At 40.0% G+C, this 12,478-nt stretch overlaps 1 protein-coding gene across 4 annotated transcripts in view; it reads left to right on the plus strand.

Annotated features, from left to right (window-relative positions):
- Positions 1–12,478, plus strand: part of ISOC2 (isochorismatase domain containing 2) — a 131,181-nt gene that overhangs the window by 24,510 nt on the left and 94,193 nt on the right. The window lies entirely within an intron of this gene.

The raw sequence follows: 12,478 nt of genomic DNA on the forward strand, positions 1-12,478 counted from the left end.
ACTACAGATCATGGTACAAAAAAATTTGCCATCACACATCCCTGTATACGGAAAAGTAAGAAAGTTAGAGGTGGTCAAAATAGGGCAATTTTAAATTTGTAAAAAAAAAAATGCATGTAACCATGGGTATCATTTTAATTGTATTGACCCAGAGAATAAAGAAAACATGTAATTTTTACTGTAAAGTGTACAGCGCGAAAACAAAGCCCCCCAAATTAGCTAAATTATGATTTTTGTTTAAATTTCCTTACACAAAACATTTTTTGGGGAGGTAAAATGAGTGGTCATTACAAAGTACAACTGGTCACGCAAAAAACAAGCTCTCATACGAGTCTGTTAATAGAAATATAAGAGATTTATGAATTTTAGAAGGCGAGGAGGAAAAAAGTAAACCGCAAAAATAAAATTAGCTGTGTCCTTAAGAAGGTCAAAATGGGCTGTGTTCTTAAGGGGTTATAGTTTACTTTCTGTGTGGCAGGAAGTCCGTGATAATAAGGCTAGGTTCAGACTACGGAATTTCCGCCTGCAATTTCGCTTTGAAATTGCAGGCGGACTTCCGCTTGCTAAAATGTATAGTGTAGTGAATGGTTTTCCGTTCACAAATTCACACTTAGGAATTTGTGAAGCGGAATTTGTGAATGGAAAATCCGCTTGGAAATTTCCGCCTGAAGAAAGGGGTTGCTCTTTCTACTGGCGGAAATACTCGCGGAACACATTACGGTCTATTGGAGACTGCAGTGTCTTCGCGGTCTTAGCGCCGACTGATTAAGTCAGCGCTGGCCACACTCGGAATCTCCGGGTGGAAATGTTCTTCCCGGAGATTCCGTAGTCTGAACCTAGCCTAAGCGTGCGACTTTTGATATATTTGTCTTAGGCTCTGCGAATTTTATGAGACTTTTCTTGTCTATTTGTCTCGGGCTCTGAGACTTTTATTCGACTTTTCTCATCTAAAGTGCTGTGTAGAATAGACAATAATGTCCATTCGCAAGATTTACTAAATGCTGTGCAACGTTTGATAAAATTCCATGACAATAGACCCACGCTCAGAGACTTTTCTCGTCTAAACTACTGCAGAGAATAGAAAATGATAGTAAATCTCCCCCATTATATATGTGAGCAGCGCGATTGGGGGGGGGGGGGGGCGATCCACTGCTGAGGTAGCCTGGGGGCTTACCTCTCCTTCCGTTCCGGCTGCTGCGCTGTGAATGATAAAGCCTGGCAGGACCAGGCTTTATCAATCGAGTGCAGAGCACACAGATCAATGTGGTTCTATGAAACCACATTGATTTGTATGAGGAATCCAATGATTTCTCCTAAAAGTCCCCTAAGGGGACTAAAAGTGTAAAAAATAAAAAAATAAAAAAAGTTATTTAAAAAGTTTAAAAATACACCCATTAACCCCTTCCTTATCAAAAGTTAAAATCATCACCCTTTTCCCAAATTTCATATAAAAAATATGTAACCATAATAAAAATAAACATGTGGTATCGCCGCATGCGTAAATGTCCGAACTATAAAAATATATAGTTAATTAAACCCTGCATGGTCAATGCGCAAAAATATTCTAAAATCCAAAATAGGGTATTTTTAGTCACTTTTTATATGATGAAAAAATGAATAAAAAGCGATCAAAAAGTCCGATCAATACAAAAATGGTACCACTAATACCGTTCATACCGCCCCGTACACAGAAAAATAAAAAAGTTATAGGGGTCAGAAAATGACAATTATAAACTAATTTTCCTGCATGTAGTTATGATTTTTTCCAGAAGTAAGACAAAATCAAACCTATATAAGTAGGGTATCATTTTAATCGTATGGACCTACCGAATAAAGGAAAGATGTAATTTTTACCAAAAAATTTACTGTGTAGAAACAGAAGCCCCAGAAATTTACAAAGTTTTGTTTTTTCTTCAATCAATTTTTTGGGTTTTTCCGTATATTTTTGGTAAAATGACTGATATCATTACAAAGTAGAATTGGTGGTGCAATAAATAAACCATCATATGGATTTTAGGTGCAAAATTGAAAGGGTTATGATTTTTAAAAGGTAAGGAGGAAAAAACCAAAGTGCAAAAACGGAAAAACGCTCCGTCCTTAAGGGGTTAATGCTTTAAATTGACAGTGGTCAGATTAGCAAAAAATGCTCTGGTCCTTAAGGTCAAAATGGGCTTGGTCCTTAAGGGGTTAAAGAATAAATAATTGTAATTATTTTATTCTTTCCTCATAACTAAGATGCAACATGCTTGACAAAAGTCAGTCCTCTAGGCCAGTGGAATAAACTTTGCAGTCGCATCTCTGACAGCACATTTTGACAGCCTTCGTTTCGCAATGGTGCACAGTAATTGTACACACACACACACACACACATATGTATATATATATATATGTGTGTGTGTGTGTGTGTAAGCTCTCAGACAGTATATCGCTTACCATTTACATGTAGTTGTTACAGAGTAGGGGCAAATAGATAGCATTACTACTAAGTGGGAGAACAAAGGGAACCACTATTGCCGTCTTGGACCTTATCACCATGGAGGGGTCATTACTGTTTGGGGCACTATGGATAGGGATTTTAGGGATAGGAGTCAAACGTGTCTTGGCAGCAAATTCTACAGACAAGTTATGGGTGAAAGAAGTCTTCATGGCAGTCTAGGCCAGACGGAAAAGATGGAAAAAGGAAATTATTCCAATCAGAAAAGACACCTCCTAGGAGTCCCCATATTCAACTGTACTCTGTATACATTCAGCAAAGTGCCTGTGTAGAACTGGCATCTACTACTGTATGGTCAGTATATGGGGCTAATATCGGTCTTTGTTTATTGTTTTTTATTCACCAACAGTATGGTGGTAATGCCCAGTCACCATGTAGTAGTAATATATATTTAGGGTCCTTGTATGGGGTAACATATCAGTGCTTAAAGGAGTATTCCGGGCAAAAACATTTTAACCCCTGTCCAAAGGATAGGGGATAAGATGTCTGATCACGGGGGGCCCGCTGCTGAGACCTCCCGCGATCTCCCTGCAGCACGGCTGTCACACCCCCTCCCATAGACATGAATGGAGGGGGCGTGCCGTGACATCACATCCCCAGTCCCGGAAACCCAGAGGTTTCCGAAACTGGAGATTCAGCACCCGCATAGAAAGCGGGTGCTGCAGGGAGATCGCGGGAGGTCTCAGCAGTGGCCCCTCCGCAATCAGACAGCTTATCCCCTATCCTTTGGATAGGGGATAACATGTTTTTCCCCGGAATACCCCTTTAACTTTTTGTCAAGCTAAACCGGCTAGGCTAAGGACACATTGGTGGCCAAGGGTTATCGTTTTTTTTATTTTATTTTATGCAAATTGTCTGGAAAGTGTCTTTGACTTACTGTTTTGCATAGAGTTGATATTTTTTCATGTTTGAAGGGGGAGCAAGTTTGCTATGTGGCTCAGTCTCATCTAGTTTTGCTGTAATGCTACAAAATTTCCCATTTCTTCTCTACAAAACCTGCAACTATGTCTGCATTTTGACTGGTATAGTATCGTACCATATTTTAGCATTTTTGCTTTGACCCTCTTGTTGACACAAATAAAATTTTAATATTTCCATGGCCAGCTTAAATCATGATAAATATCACCTGTTTGAAATCCAGCATGAGCTACAGCTAATCCACACTGAATAACTTTAACTTATTTTAAGTGTTTTCCTGTTCCCTATAAATTCTTCTGACTCATCCTTCTTGGTGCTGTGACATACAAGTACCCCGATAAGCTTGTTGGCAGTCACTGAAGTGTACTGTCTTTTATTTCAATCAGCAATGACAGACTGTTTTTCCATTTAGTCCGTGCTTTCTCTTCTGCCAGCTGAAGTGCAGTGCTATTTATGTGGAGTGGGCACCTGTTATCTGGTTACCATGCCATATCTGATATAGATATTGCTCTCAGCGGCCAGATTAATTAAATTGCTTACACAAGTTAACATATAATCCATTTCTTTTATTGTGTCACTGAATGGATTTATTATGTAAAAATAACTTGCCATTAAACAATTTCCTTTTTAATTGAGCTTGCCATGCTCCTTCTTTGGCTTTAAAGAAACACTGTGACTGTTAAAGGGGTATTCCAGGAATTTTTTTTTATTTTTTTTATTTTTTATATCCACTGGCTCCAGAAAGTTAAACAGATTTGTAAATTACTTCTATTAAAAAATCTCAATCCTTTATATAATTATCAGCTGTTGAAGTTGAGTTGTTGTTGTTTTCTGTCTAGTAACAGTGCTCTCAGCTGACACCTCTGTCTGTTTCGGGAACTGCACAGAGTAGAAGAGGTTTGCTATCGGGATTTGCTTCTAAACTGGGCGGTTCTCGAGACACGTGTCATCAGAGAGCACTTAGACAGAAAAGTCTAACTTCAGAAGCTCATAAGTACTGAAAGGATGAAGATTTTTTAATAGAAGTAATTTACAAATCTGTTTAACTTTCTGGAACCAGTTGATTATACTCTACCACATTTGGATTCAGCCACCTTTAAGTACTGTCATTCTTAAACTACCTAATTTTTGGGTTGTGCAATTTAACCCCTTAAGGACTCAGCCCATTTGGGCCTTAAAGAGTACCTCTCAGTAACTTGATACATTTTATAATTCTCCCAGTTCACTGCCCCCATCATGATAAACCAACCCCTGCCTTTATTTTTATTATTTTTTTGTTTTCTACCTTGATATTGCTCTGTATTTTCTGCTCAGCCTCAGGTTCAGGTTCACAGACTGGGAGGGGAGTTACCCAGCAGACGTGACATCATCTCAAGCCTTACAGGGGAGAACTTCCTCCCTTACTCTGAAACCAACAGCAAACGGCAGTTAAGTGTGAGAGGAGCTATGATTGGATGAGGCTGCACACACCCCCCTCAGCACTCCAGACTGCATTTCCTGTGTTTGGACTTCTGCCAGGCCAGCAGGAGTCCAAAGTGTGTGAAAAGATGGGGGAAAATTTGCTCCGGAAAAGTCAAAATATAGAAAACTTTTAAATCTGGTAAAGATTTCTTATTAGCAAAAAATTTTTTAATGAGAGTGCCCATTTAAAGGGGTACTTCCGTGAAAAACTTAATTTTTTAAATCAACTGGTGCCAGAAAGTTAAACAGATTTGTAAATCACTTCTATTAAAGAATCTTAATAATTCCAGTACTTTTTAGGGGCTGTATACTAAAGAGAAATCCAAAAAAGAAATGCATTTCCTCTGATGTCATGACCACAGTGCTCTCTGCTGACCTCTGCTGTCCATTTTAAGAACTGTCCAGAGCAGAAGAAAATCCCCATAGCAAACATATGCTGCTCTGGACAGTTCCTAAAATGGACAGCAGAGGTCAGTAGAGAGCACTGTGGTCATGACATCAGAGGAAATGCATTTCTTTTTTGGATTTCTCTTTAGCATACAGCCCCTAAAAAGTACTGGAAGGATTAAGATTTTTTAATAGAAGTAATTTACAAATCTGTTTAACTTTCTGGCACCAGTTGATAAAAAAAAAAAAAAAAGTTTTCCAATGTATGTACTGGTGCGTTAAGTACCAGCTCACCAGGACGTACATTTATGTCCTGCATCATTAAGGGGTTAAAGGGATTTTTTCCGTGGGGTTGTGTTTAATCTTATTTTAATTAGATAAATGTTAAAGGCATTTTAACATGTAACTCCTGTTAAAAACCAATGCAATTTTCAATAATATATATGCAGCACACTACTTCTGCGTGTGAATCCAGCTCAACTTTGAAAATGAAAGGGGTTATCCATTGTTTAAAAAGAAAAACCTAGTATGATGGTAGGCTGTGGGAAAAATAGAAAAAAATGTATACCGCTCCCATATATTCTCTCCTTTTCCTGCTTCTGATTTAAGAGCTCAATGCAGGACCTGCCAGCTCAGCCAAACACTGGCCACTGAGGGGTCCCAACTCAACCAGTGAGTGGGCAAGTTCTGCCCTGATGGCTTGTCTCAGAATCAGGAAGAAGACAGAAGCCCGAGGTACTGGATGGAGGTGAAAAGGAGCTATTAGGGACCAATACGGGACCGCGGCTAGGTGAGTGTAACTTTTTTTTTTCTTTTTCCCCTCCCCTGTCCCAGCATTATATTATTATTATTATTTTTTTTTTTTTTAAGATAACCCCAATAATTCTAACTGCTTTTAAATGGCAATAAGGCTGGAAAGTTTTATCTGAAACTATTTTGATACATGAAGTCTAGTAAATGACCAAATTTTAAAGTTGACCCTGCTAATAACCTTAAAGAGGCACTTTCATTATGAAAAACATTTTATATTTTGTAGTACTACTGATAAGATGACTTTTTAAAATATACATTTATTGAAAAAAAAAATCTATTTTACAAAAAAATGAAACTAGCCGCCACTAGGGTTCATCTATCTTTATGCAGACAGACTACTCTGTATTTTGCAGCATACTAAATACCGGCCGTAAAGTGTGTTGGTATCAAGTATAGGAGATCAGTGATGCACCACTGCAGCCTTTAGCTGTTCCTAAACTACAACTCCCATGATGGTATCTGTAGTTTTGCAACAGCTGGGGGTACAATCTTTGTAAATCTCTGTTTTTGAGCTGTGTATTCTCCAGCTATGTGCCTCCTGCTCTTGCAAAACTACAGACAACGCATGTGTGGTCATGCTGGCAGTTTTAGTTTTGCAACGCTGCTCTAACACATTGCTTTACAAACACTGCAGGTCCAGCCGTCACCCCCCCCCCTCCCATAGACTTGCATTGAGGGGACGGGGCATGACGTCACACGGGGGCGGAGTCATGACGTCGCGGACTTCCGTTCCCGTGGTCGCGACCCAGACCCTCCAGCGCTTCCGGACAAGAAACAGGTGGGTGCCACATGCTATATTGCGGGGGTCTCCAGCGATCGGACATCTTATCCCCTATCCTTTGGATAGGGGATAAGATGTCTAGGGGTGGAGTACCCCTTTAAAAGCAAATGATTAACAGATATGTTTCTACACACAGAGGACACACTTTTGACTAATAACATGTATGAAGCCCCTATATCTCTTTATAGTTGTACACTTGATGCAAACATATGTGACAATATGTGGCAATAATGATTTTGAATTTTTTGAATTTTTTTTAACACAGTGTGAAAGGTGTTGGGCTGCTGCCTGACATCCAGCTCTACTAGGCTAGTTTGTAGACTTAAAGAGGTACTCCGGTGAAAACCTTTTTTCTTTTAAATCAACTGGTGCCAGAAAGTTAAAGAAATTTGTAAATTACTTATATTAAAAAATCTTAATCCTTCCAGTACTTATTAGCTGCTGAATGCTACAGAAGAAATTCCTTTCTTTTTGGAACACTGATTACATCACGAGCACAGTGCTCTCTGCTGACATCTCTGTCCATTTTAGCAACCGTGCATAGCAGATGTATGCTAAGGGCAGCATGGTGGCTTAGTGGTTAGAACTGCTGCCTTGCAGTGCTGGGGCCTTGGGTTCAAATCCCACTAAGGACAACAATAAATAAATAAAGACTTATTATTATTATAATAATGTCAAAAGAGAGCACTGTGCTCGTGATGTCATCAGAGAGCATTCCAAAAAGAAAAGAATTTCCTCTGTAGTATCCAGCAGCTAATAAGGACAGGAAGGATTAAGATTTAGAAGTAATGTAAAAATCTGTTTAACTTTCCGGAGCCAGTTGATTTAAAAGAAAAAAGGTTTTCACCGGAGTACCCCTTTAAGAACCTGATATTTGAAAAGAAAAAGTAGAACAGGCAACTCAACACTAAAGAAAATCATACCAAATGAGAACTAGCAAACAGAAAGGTTGTGTACCCTATACAACCTGGAGATACAACGTGAGATACTAGAGAATAGCAACATCTAGTATCCCACATAGTACCTGATATTTGTTTGATTCGAGTGCCTCACTGTGGAGAGGAAAGAGTAGTGAAGAGGAATCCGCACAGTAAATCTGTTGTTTATTAGTAGTGTACGGTGTCCATTTTAGGACAGTGTAAATACTTCATGTAAATAGAACAATGAGTGTCTTGCTATTTTGAATCCTAACACTTCTGACTGCTGTCAGTCATCCTCTAAGATCTATTTAGTATGCCATTTGATTCCAAAGTTTCCCTGTGCTATGTACTTAATTTAGCTTCTCAGCTTAACAGAATTCAATGTAGTCCTGCTACTACTTTTTGTGGTACTCTTGGGAACTTTAAAGAGGGCCTGTCAGCATTATTGACATGTCTGTGTGCATAAATACTTGTATTACCTTTAAAATAATTATTCTGCTGCAGTTTTTCCTCATAACATTGCACTTTTCTGTTATTTCCCTTAGAAATTCCGTATTTTTCGCCCTATAGGACGCACCGGCATATAAGACGCACCCAATTTTAAAGGAGTACTCCGGCGCGCACTTTTTTCCTTTTATCCCGTCCGGGCTGCAAAATAAAAATACTTTCTCTTACCTGCCAACGAGCCCCCGGAGCTCCGGTACAGTCCGGGGTACAGGTGTTCGGTACCCGGGCTGTATTCTTCTTACTTCCTGTTAGCCCGGCACGTCACACTGAGCTTCAGCCTATCACCGGCTGAGGTAGGACATCGCTGCGGCCGGTGATAGGCTGAAGCTCCGTGTGACGTGCCGGGCTAACAGGAAGTAAGAAGAATACAGCCCGGGGACCGAACACCTGTACCAGAGCTCCGGGGGCTCGTTGGCAGGTAAGAGAAAGTGTGTTTTCTTTTATTTTGCAGCCCGGACGGGATAAAAGGAAAAAAGTGCGCGACAGGGTACTCCTTTAAAGGTGCAAAATCTAGAAAAAAAAAGTTTCTGAACCCAACAGTGATCTTCAACCTGCGGACCTCCAGATGTTGCAAAACTACAACTCCCAGCATGCCTGGACAGCCAACGGCTGTCCGCGCATGCTGGGAGTTGTAGTTTTGCAACATCTGGAGGTCCACAGGTTGAAGACCACTGGTATAGGAGGTAATACTCACGTGTCTCCGCCGCCCCGGACCCGTCACCGCTGCCCTGGATGTCGCTCCATCGCTGTCGCTGCGTCCCCGTGGTGTCCCCGACACTCGAGACGTCTTCTTCCCCAGGATCCACGCTCTCCGTCGCAGTCATCACTTTGCTACGCACGCCGATCCTATTGGATGACGGGACGGCGTGCGCGACGCCGTGATGACGTCGAAGGTGAGCGCTGGCCATGCAGGGGCAGACACCGAGGAGGCAGGTAAGGTCCCTCCCGGTGTCCTGTAAGTTGTTCGGGATGCCGCGATTTCACCCCGGCGGTCCCGCACAGCCCAACTGAGCAGCCGGGTTAGTGTCACTTTCGCTCTAGACGCGGCGGTCAGCTTTGATCGCCGCATCTGAAGGGTTAATACAGGGCATCACCGCGATCGGTGATGTCCTGTATTAGCCGCGGGTCCCGGCCGTTGATGGCCGCAGGGACCGCCGCGATAGGTGTGTATTCGCCGTATAAGACGCACCAACTTTTCCCCCCCAGTTTTGGGGAAGAAAAAGTGCGTCTTATACGGTGAAAAATACGGTAGTAAGAGACAGTTGCTTTACTTTTTCATACAGGAATAACAGAGTAACTGCACAACACAGAAGAAAGATGCTGAAGAACCTATATTGTGATGAATTATTTTATTTACTGTATCTGGTATATCATCAGTGGTGACAGATCCCCTTTATATGTAATTTTAGGGGGTGTAGATAACAGTCTTGTGAGCAGTTTTTCTAGGTTATAATTGGTGTAGATTGCAACAAGAAGTAGTTAGAAACATAATCTGAGGTCATGCATGCAGACTCAAAGTGGAAAGTCTTGCCAAGAATCAGGGTTACATTTGCAAGGTCATAAAGAACGGAGGAGTAAAAAGCAGAGCAGCTGAGGACTTCCAGAAAATGACAAGGAATACTAAGGAAATGTTGCTATAAGAACACGTGGAATCATTGTAAAATGCAACGTTTCTAAGAAGCTAATTTGAAAGTTGAACTTTATGTTATAAAAAAAGGATGCTGCAAAAAAAAAAAGCAACAACAAAAAACAACCGAATGCCAATATCTTCAGATAAATATAATCTACTTACTAAAGTTAATTAAAAGGCCCTTTCATACTCTTTAGATGGACTATTTTAGAATTTTTGGTGCAAATCCTCTTTAACCCCTTAAAGGCGCAGCCCATTTTGACCTTAAATAGGCACTCTCGTTAAAACAAATTTTTGCTATTGCACTCCTTATGGTAAATAAAAAATATTTCTAATGTACTTTGTTAAAAAAAAAATGACGTTTTCTATGTTTTATTTGTGCTTAAAAAAGCTTAAGAGCACATTTTCCACCATCTTATACACAGACTTTGGACTGAAGCCCAAACACAGGAATTGCAGCCTGGAGTGCTGAGGGGGGGGGGGGGGGGGGTGTCCAACCAACAGCATATGGCAGTTAAGTGTGACAGGAGCTATGATTGGATGAGGCTGGACACCCCCCCCCTCAGCACTCCAGGCTGCACTTCCTGTGTCTGGACCTCGGTCCTAGGTGTGTGTATAAGATGGGGGAAAATGTGCTCTTGAGATTTTTTAAGCGCAAATAAAGCATAGAAAACTTTCTTTTTTTTTAAACAAAGTACATTAGAAATATTTTTTATTTACCATAATGAGTGAAATAGCAAAAATTGGTTTCAATGAGAGTTACCCTTTAAGGACACAGCCAATTTTATTTTTACGTTTTCGTTTTCTCCTCCTCACCTTCTAAAATCACTTTCACAGCCGGAGGATCCCTACCTGCCTCCATGCTGTCCGATCGCCGAATGACTGCTCAGTGCCTGAGATCCAGGCATGAGCAGTCAAGCGGCAGAATCATCGATCAGTTGTTTCTTATGAGAAATCACTGATCAATGTAAAAGATCAGTGTGTGCAGTGTTATAGCCCCCTATGGGAGCTATAACATTGCAAAAAAAAGTGAAAAAAAAAAAAAAGTGAATAAAGATCATTTAACACCTCCCCTAATAAAAGTTTTAATCACTCCCCTTTTCCCATAAAAAAAAAGTGTCAATAAAAATAAACATATGTGGTATCGCCGTGTGCGGAAATGTCCGAATTATAAAAATATATCGTTAATTAAACCGCACGGTTAATGGCATATGCGCAAAAAAATTCCAAATTCCAAAATAGTGCTATGAATGCAAAAATGGTACCACTAAAAACTTCTGATCATGGCGCAAAAAATGAGCCCTCATACCTCCGCATACGCGGAAAAATAAAAAAGTTATAGGGGTCAGAAGATGACAATTTTAAACATATAAATTTTCCTGCATGTAGTTATGATTTTTTCCAGAAGTAAAAGAGAAGGTGTCATTTTTACTGAAAAATGTACTGTGTAGAAACGGAAGCCCCCAAAAGTTACAAAATGCCGTTTTTGTTTTCAATTTTGTCTCACAATGATTTTTTTTCTTGTTTCGCCGTAGATTTTTGGGTAAAATGACTGACGTCATTACAAATTAGAATTGGTGGCGCAAAAAATAAGCCCTCATATGGATTTTTAGGTGCAAAATTGAAAGAGTTATGATTTTTTAAAGGTAAGGTGTAAAAAACGAAAATGCAAAAACAGAAAAAACCCAGGTCCTTAAGGGGTTAAAAAATCTCAATTTTTTATTTTTTTTTAACAAAATCAGTACGCTGGTCTCGGTGAGTTACAGGCTCTGAGTCTTTAGCGGCACGTTCCCTGCTCAGGGAGCCTGGAACTCACCGAGACCAGCGCTTACCGGTAATGTACTCTATTTGACTGTTTGCTTACTCTGATATTGCATTCTGTGTCTACCGAATTTCGCTCTCTGCTGCTCCACTGTGAGACAGCTGAGTCTCCTGCAGCAGGCGCAGGAGCCAGGATTGACACTTGCACCATCGAGGGGTCATTACAGACTTCTTTAACATTGTTATAAACTATCACAAGCCAGATATACTTTCGGCACTACCAGCACTGTTATCATATACATCTAAAGGAAATGTTAACTTCTCACCTGGATTATAGTATACTTAGAACAGTTACCCAATACTGACAGATCAGTATTTATCAGAACATTTCTTCACATATCCAGGCTACCTACTTTTTTATTGTGGTTATTTCTTATCAAATGTATATTTTATATGTTATTTTATTAGTTATACCGATTTTTTAGTAATTTATATATTCATTACTTTTATACACACAACATCTGTGGTACAGCTGACCTACAAGGGCCCTGTAGGTCGCACACCACTATTTATATTTTTACCATATTGTTGATTATTCATTAAATTAATACATTTATCCAATATTCATTGACCTTGAGCCCCAGTTTCTTTACTGTTATATTTTTATAGTTTGGGCATTTACGCATGCAACGATACCAAATAGGTTTATTATTTACCTTTTGTTTACGCTATTTTGTATTAATATGGGGAAAAGGGGTGATTTAAAACTTTTATCTAATGAGACGGACGGAGGCAGGTGAAGGGAC

Source organism: Hyla sarda, chromosome 10 (genome assembly GCF_029499605.1).
Source record: "Hyla sarda isolate aHylSar1 chromosome 10, aHylSar1.hap1, whole genome shotgun sequence".
In the NCBI taxonomy this organism is placed as follows: domain Eukaryota; kingdom Metazoa; phylum Chordata; class Amphibia; order Anura; family Hylidae; genus Hyla; species Hyla sarda.